General features: G+C 45.7%; 1 protein-coding gene across 6 annotated transcripts in view; it reads left to right on the top strand.

Moving 5' to 3' along the window:
• Positions 1-2,264: 2,264 nt before the first annotated feature.
• ATRX (ATRX, chromatin remodeler) overlaps positions 2,265-7,626 on the top strand; it is a 139,042-nt gene continuing 133,680 nt past the window's right edge. For 5 of the 6 annotated variants that reach the window (XR_003096056.1, XM_006032696.3, XM_025214447.1 and 2 more), the window contains exon 1: positions 2,265-2,398. The gene's annotated coding sequence lies outside the window, so the exon portion shown is untranslated. The remainder of the gene's footprint in view (positions 2,399-7,626) is intronic. The other variant, XM_025214448.1, reaches the window with a different exon arrangement.

The following is a 7,626-nucleotide window of genomic DNA, read 5'->3' as shown; positions in this document are numbered from 1 at the left end:
GGGGAAAGCCGCCTTCAGCTGCTTGCTGCTTTTCCTGGCCAGTGCCGACCCGGCTGGGCAGGGCAGCATGCGGCTGAAGCTGGCTTCCCACGTGCTGCTGGGGATGCCCGGCTGGGTCAGCACTGGCCAGCAGAAGCAACGGTGAAGCCTCCTGCCTTTTGGGACCAGCTGGTACAGGTAGGGGGAAATGGACACGTTGCTGGTCTGGCAACGTGCCCATTGCATACGGGGCAGCTTTGATCAGTTCAGCCCTGCACCGCTGCCCTCACTGCAGCTGTGTGCGCAGAAGGCGCATTGCTAGGGCAGCGTGGAGCTCGCAGCTGCAGGCAGCTTCTCTGCATGGCCCTGCTGTTCCCTGCTGCATTGGGTTGTGCCTGTCAGGCTGCAGAGGTCCTGGGCTAGGGCAACAAGGTGGGAGCCTGCAGCCCTCACCCACCCCATGCATGGATCTGGGGGGCGTGGGTCTTCCCTGCCCCCTGGGGAGTGCATGCAGTGCCAAGGAGCTGGCCCCAACCCCTCCCCCCCACCCACCCAAGCATACAGCTCACCCCATGCTCTGATCTGGGGGGCACAGGTGCCCCCTGCTCCCTGGGGAGTGTGTGCAGCAGCAGGGAGCCAGCCTCCCCTGCCCAAGCCCGCAACAGGCAGTGGGGAACCAGGCTTAGCAGCTACCACCTCCTGCCAGAGGCAGGGGACTGTGGACCTGGGGTCAGGACCCCGTAGCCCTGGCAGCTGGGGGCCCTTTTTGGCAGAGCTGGGGAGGGGGGGAGCGGGGCAGGATGAGGGGCACTGGCAGGGCCATTGGGTTGTGGGGGAGGGATGGGAGAGTGAGGGGCACCAGCAGGACCAGGGGCTGTGGGGTGGGAGTGATGGATACCAGCAGGGTTGTGGATGGCCTTTTATTTTAATAATGGATTTGGGGGGTTCTAACAGAGAATTTGCAACTTTTTTACCAGAGAATTTATGGGTTTATTTATTTCTTTATTTATTTTAATCAGGAAAAACTAGGATTTCTGATCGTTAATCTAGGTGGTGGTTCATTGCATTAGGATGAAGATGACATCACTGAGGAGAATTTGTACCATGTTGTTTCTCGGGACCTAAAATGAGTAATTTTTCATTAGCAGCATTGGGGAAATAGGAATTAAAAAGGCACAAGTAGATTTGACGTAAATAACTTGTGTGTGCAGAAAGAAGGGAGTAGATTAGATATGGGGACTTAAGCTTCTAAACCATACGTAGTGGAGCAGAAAACTTCTAATTAGAATGTTCCATCAAAATGTCTTGAAAGTAGTTTAAAAAAATCAAGTTGACTCAAGTACCAATAGCTGGAAAAAGGCATATTGACTCAGGAGCCTCTAGAAGGTTGGAAAGAGATCTGTATTCTGAGAAGAATACATATTCTTTAGGTAGTGTAAGGTAGTGTTTGGCAAGGAATACTGATAATAATTGTTGCTAAATTAGGGCCTGTCTTATAGGTAAGTAAATGGTGTTATCTGCATGAGGGATGAGATGACCAATGGCTCCTGTTCTGTAAAACTGTCTGATTACAATTCTGATGGCAGTGCTGGTTTATTAGCTAATTTAAATAAAGACATGAAATCGTCTGATTCTAAACCATTGGAGATTTTTTTTTGTTTTTGACTAGATGAATGTTGCTGATTACTTTCTGTAAGGTACTCTAAATAATTTGGCGGCTGATTTGGTACGAGCATGTAGATATGTCTTAAGAGTCTGTACATCTGTATAAAATATTTTTCTTTAGGCAGCGAGAGAAACTTCTAGTAATTTTTGCTGAGTTCTGTATCCCCAGGCTGCTATTTCTATAATCAAATTTCCTCTTCCTATTTTTATATATTATTTAGGACAGGAAGTTTATAGTTGAGCATAAAGCTTAACCTTTAACTTAATGCTATTTTTTAAATGAACAATGTTGTGTTACTCTAATAAAGTTTCTTGTAAATCATATTTTAATTAAATATTTTTGTTTGTTTTATTGTTAACGTAGTCCTAAGTGTCAACCCATTTCACTGCTAAATCTGTATTTATACACATTTTGGGTTAACTTGAGTTTTTGCTTAGTTTTGATATATTAGTTTTGATATTGGAAATCAATGTTTGATTGAAAACATCTATGCGTTGGAAACACTTCAGTTCCTCTTTTTCCCCTATGCATACAAGGTTTTTGAGAACAAATAACATTAATTTCAAACTTTCATTATATCTCAGTGAATCTATTACAGCATGATGAAGGTAACTTCAAGTTAAACTTATTATTTTAACAGTGAAAGCAAGCTGGACACCCTGGTACAGAAGCTTCATGACTTCTTGGCTCACTCATCTGAAGAATCAGAGGACGCAAATTCTCCTCCAAGATTATCTGTGAACAAAAATACAGGTAAATGTTGTATTTCTTCCCTTAAACATGTCTGGTTCTTGAGTCCTGCCTCTTCTAGGAAAGTGGTGCAATAATGTACATTTTTAAGGGAGCCAATATGTAATACTGTTCTTTGCCAGCTCATTATCAGATGGCAGTATCTTGTTAAAATGCAGAGGATTACAAATGTAACTTACGTTTCTCAGTTTTTTAAAATACTTGTATGAAAAATAGAGAGAAAGTACTAAGTTGTAATAGTATAGTCCATACAAATGGTTTACCATGGAATAAAATAGAATGGGGCTTTACTACATACTAGCCTTCTCAAAGAAATCATTTAATAGGCAGCTACTGGATTTAAAAATATCTTTACTTTCTCTAGTGTTAAAATAACCTGACTTGTCTTAGTATCGGAAACATGATACTAAGTACATTCATACTGTATAGTAGAGTATAATTTGTATTTTCTACTGAACTTTGCAGACAGAATTTGCTAAAATATTTTCCATAGCCTTGAGTTAAGGGTTGGTAAGAAGTGATTGTACATGGGAAAATTTAGAAGCATGTTGGCTAGGGTATGTGGTTCATTTTCCATTATATTACCTTAAAAATGATGTTATCAAGAAAAATAATGCTGTTACCGTTATCTTTGCATCAGCAGTCCATAACGTTAATATGAGGGAAAAACTAGTTTGCCTCTGCTTTTACCTGGGCTTGTGCTTTTTAGATCACGTAGTAAAACGAATCTGCTTAGTTTCACTTTAGTTGCCTGAGTCTTATCATATAGAACAGTAGCCACCAACCCGACTGGTTGATCGCAGAGCCTTGTGACAGTTGATCTTAGTCTGGGGGAAATGAGCACACATGCATGCGTGTGCTCAGCCCCCACAGACTGAGATGCAGAGCTACAGCTGCTCTGGGAGCAGCATGATGCCCTGTGTGTCCTGCCACTGGGCTGAGCTGTGACCCCTTGTCACCAGGGTCGGGCTGAGTGAGTGGGATGATCCGCCTCCACGCCCTGCCGCACCCCTTGCCACTGGGTGAGGGGGGACCCTGGCCGGGCTGTGGCAGGAGGATTGGAGCACAGGCAGCTCGTCTAAGGGTGTGGGGGGACTCCCGGCACCACGTACACTCTGACGGAGTCCCAGGGGGCATGTGGCCCCCCCCCAATCTATGCACGGGGCGGTGCTGGGGTTTGCACTCCAAGCCTAACTGTAGCTGATCTGGGAGCAGCGCAATGCCACATGCATCCCACCGCTGGGCTGAGCTGTGCCCCATGCCCCCTGCCCAGCTGGTGGTGGGACGAGCTGCCTAGGCTCTGATCCTCCTACCACCTGGCCTGGCCGGGGCCCCACTCACCCCTGCCTCTGCCCCACTCCTTCCCTCACCATGTAGGGGGGCCTCGATCTTCCCTGCCTCCCTCCTCCACCCCCCCCAACCCTCCTCCACCCCCCCCCCCCCCCGACTGACTTGCGGGGGGTGGGGTTGGCGCGCAGTAGGCTCTGGGTTACACTTCAGTTCAAAAAGTGATCTCGTACTTAAAAAGGTTGGAGGCCACTGATATTGAAGAATGAGACAGCCATGTTTTGCTTTTCTGATGCTTCTTACGAAGACTGTATAAACTGCTCTGTATGAAAAGAATGAAAATGTTCAATGAGTCCTCCAGCTACATATTGTCATAGCCTGTTGACTTCAGTTTGTCTCAGTTAACAATCTTCTCCATTTATATTTTTGAGTCATCTTAAAGCCTCTGTGAAAGGTGCATGTTCTATTGTAGGCGGTAATATCCATTTGAGTTTCACTTTGGTTTCTGCTTTGTATTTCATCTTAAGTATAACAAACAGTTTAAACACTGGTCCCATGTTGCACTGTGAGCATTTGGCTGCAGGGCTTCATTTGTATTTGGGGCTTCAGTTGTTTATTTCCACAGTGCTTTTGCCAAATGCTAAACTAAACTGAGGCACAGAAAAAGAGGTGCCTGTTGTGTTCTTGAGAGCATACTGTTGGACGCACCTTTTCCCCTAAGCCTATTTTAGTTACTAGTGTGAATCTAGCCCTTTTCCATGAAACTGAGTTTGGCTGGGGAGCAGGAATACATTGTTTTGTGATGAACATATCAGAAATATCAAGGTCAAATTTATATGATATCATATAAACTCTCTTTTAGAAAAAACATGTAAAAAGCAACCTTAACAATGTTCCATCTCAAGCACTCAAAAGTTAGGAAATGCCATAATTATCTCTACAATCTTAATTTGACTCATGTGTGTATATATGTACTATGGTACAACATTTAATGAATGCATACTATTTATTTTTTCCAAGGGCTCGTTCTGTGCTCCAAATGAATCTGGTTTAGGGATGAAACAGGCCTATGTAGCACAAGAAACTGTAGGACCATAGTTTCATTTGGTGTAATCATTGCACACCTTCCAGCTTCTAAGACTTGCAATGAGAGAGGAAGGAGTGTGGTGGGCCAGTAGGGGGCGCTCCTGCGTTGAGCCGCCCACCTCCCTGTGCCCGACCACCTTCCAGGCTCCGAGTGCCTCCCTTGGGGTGCCTCCTGTCTGGCCAACCCCTTCCCTGGAGCACACCCGCTAGCCTGGGGTTCCTGCTGCCACCATCCAAGGCTTTGGACTCACTTCTGGCTCTGCGCACCTTGGAAAACACAGGCCTGATCATCCAATGGGTACTAGACCCAATACAAGCACTTGGGGCACTTCCCCAAGTCAGGGGCTTATTAGGGAAGCCTCCCTTAGTTCACAGACCTAAGGGGCCTCCTTGGCATAATTTAGACCTACCCCTCAATAAGTCTCCCACACCGGTCACAAAGGAGAACTTTATTGATTACAGGGGGTAGGACGGAAACAGGGTAAAAGGTAGAGCAATATCATAGAAATCTTACAGGAATATCAAAGGAATCCCATAGAGCAAACCAGGATGGCTGAGGTAGCCGTTTAAACACGCATCTGAGTTACTGAAGCTAATTATCTAATCGGATCTCGAGTATCTTACTCACTTGCATCGTCCAGAGGTGGTTGGAGTTTCCTCTGGAGGCAGGGCACTCTTGGCGCATGCGGTGATGAGGAGAGAGCCAGGTTCAGATTCACCTGGATGACCGCATGGCTAATGGATGCCTTCTTCCTGGCCCGGGCCCTTAAATAACCTCTCTGACCTCAGCAGCCCGGTCCCATCGAAGCTGCCAATACTGGCCACAAGCCGACCAATCTCCCAAGCATCCCTGGCTACCTGGGCCCGTGGGCAGGGCCGGGCCTTTCCCCCCTGCCCAGGTGACCAGAGCATCGCCTCCCAGGCACCAGGCTTTTGTCATGCAGACAAGGAGGGAGATCCCCGCCCTGAGGGATCAACACCAGCCTCTCAGGCTGGCAGAGAGGTCTCTGGAGAGGGGCACCGACGGTGGCATTTCTGCCACAAGGAGCACGTAATTAAGACAGTTGACTACTTCTGTGGAGAATTGGATCTTACTGGTTTTTGCACAGAGTTCACTTAAAATGATCAGAGGTGCTCATTAATTGTGTGTTCCTTCCTCATTTTTTAGATATCCGACTTGAGCCTGTTGGGTCTGTCATGCAGAAGCATTCACAACTGAAACTAAAGTCACTGGGAGCTGTACTAGAAAATATGAAGTGCTAGATAACATTAAGTGCTGTGAAAAAATCATGACTCAAGTTAGGGATGTGAAATGTTAAACACTTAATAAGTATATTTATACTGGTAATGCATTACTGGTTAACATTTAGCGTGGGGCATAGTACAGTGAGGAAGGCAAGTGGCAGGGTGCCTCAGTACAGGAAGGCAGCAGGGCAGACAGGAGGGAGAGAGGGAAGGTGGGGTGAGGAGGGGGAAGGGGTGGACTAGTGCACAGCCTGGCGATGGGTTTTTAAACCCGAAAGCCTGCCAATTTTTTTTTTCCAACTATTTAAGTTGGTCTAATAAAAGCTATCAGATTCACCCAAAGAACCTTGTCTGCCTATGTCCTTAGATCAATACTGCCTACACCCCTGCTTTACCCAAGTGGCTTTACTTGATGTAATATTTTTAAAAATGTTAGCCTCTATATCGCTATAATGTAGTTCTGTACTAAAGTCAGCGTTTGACTAGCAAACAGTAAGAGACCCAGCGCCATACAGGGGACAGCTGAACTACTGAATGTTTGCTCAGGAATCAAGCACTATATCTTGTGTGCTGAGAGATGGGGGGGGTCTTGTAGAAAAAATGGTATCCAATTATGTAATTAGACCAGGCGTGGGCAAAATGTGGCCCATGGGCCGGGTGCAGCCTGCCAGGCCATTCTGTCTGGCCCGTGGGGCCCCTAAAGTATTTAGAAAATTAATATTTATCTGCCCTTGGCTGCCTGTCATGTGGCCCTTGATGGCTTGCCAAAACTCAGTAAGTGGCCGTCCGTCCAAAAGAATTGCCCACCCCTGAATTAGACTGTATCATACTGCATGTGAACTGGGAGGCATGAAGCAATACTGCACAAGTAACCTTAATATTGCCTCTTGCTAAATTTTGAGTGCTTGAGTTTGCAACCTCAGTAATATTTTTGTTCTTTTTTAAATTTAAATTGGATGGTTTCCTTCTCTTCACTAGCTGTGATTCATTGAAAACACTAGAGACCAGCTTCTTTCAGTTTCACAGCCTGTACTCACCCCACTAGGAATTGAGGGAAATTGACATGCTTGATTGTTATCTGGGAATAATGCATGCATATTCTGGTCACAGGTGCCTGTGAGTTGATGATGCATGCTCAGTCTAGTCCATTGATTCTCAGGGGTGCCTTGAGATTCTTTCTGGAGTACTGTGGGGTGCCACACAAAGTTAGCACTGTTAGGTGTGCAAACAGGATTCACAGGAGAAACCCAGAGGTTTCAAATAGGAATCCACAGTATTAAAAGCATTCTGACCTGCTGTGATCTTTCTGAGCTTTTTGTAACAGAAGAATCACTATATTTTCTGAAGTCCAAAATCAAGTAAAAACTGAAAAATGACATTTTGTGAAGGGTGCTTGGAGTCTATCGAGGTTGACAACTACTCTAGTCAGGACTAGGAACTGAAAGGAAATTGTGCGTGAGCAGTTCAAATAGTCTCTTCAAAGATGTTTAGCTATCAAAGCCTCAGAAGTCTTTACTGGGCATATGCAATTGCAATTTCTTTTTTCAGGAATTCTTTTAATTTGCCAAAATTGGACAGATCATAAATGTGAGGGCATAGGCCCACCTCTGCCA

The sequence above is a fragment of the Alligator sinensis genome, unplaced genomic scaffold (genome assembly GCF_000455745.1).
Source record: "Alligator sinensis unplaced genomic scaffold, ASM45574v1 scaffold1196_1, whole genome shotgun sequence".
NCBI lineage: Eukaryota > Metazoa > Chordata > Crocodylia > Alligatoridae > Alligator > Alligator sinensis.
This window is presented reverse-complemented; position numbering and strand designations above follow the sequence as displayed.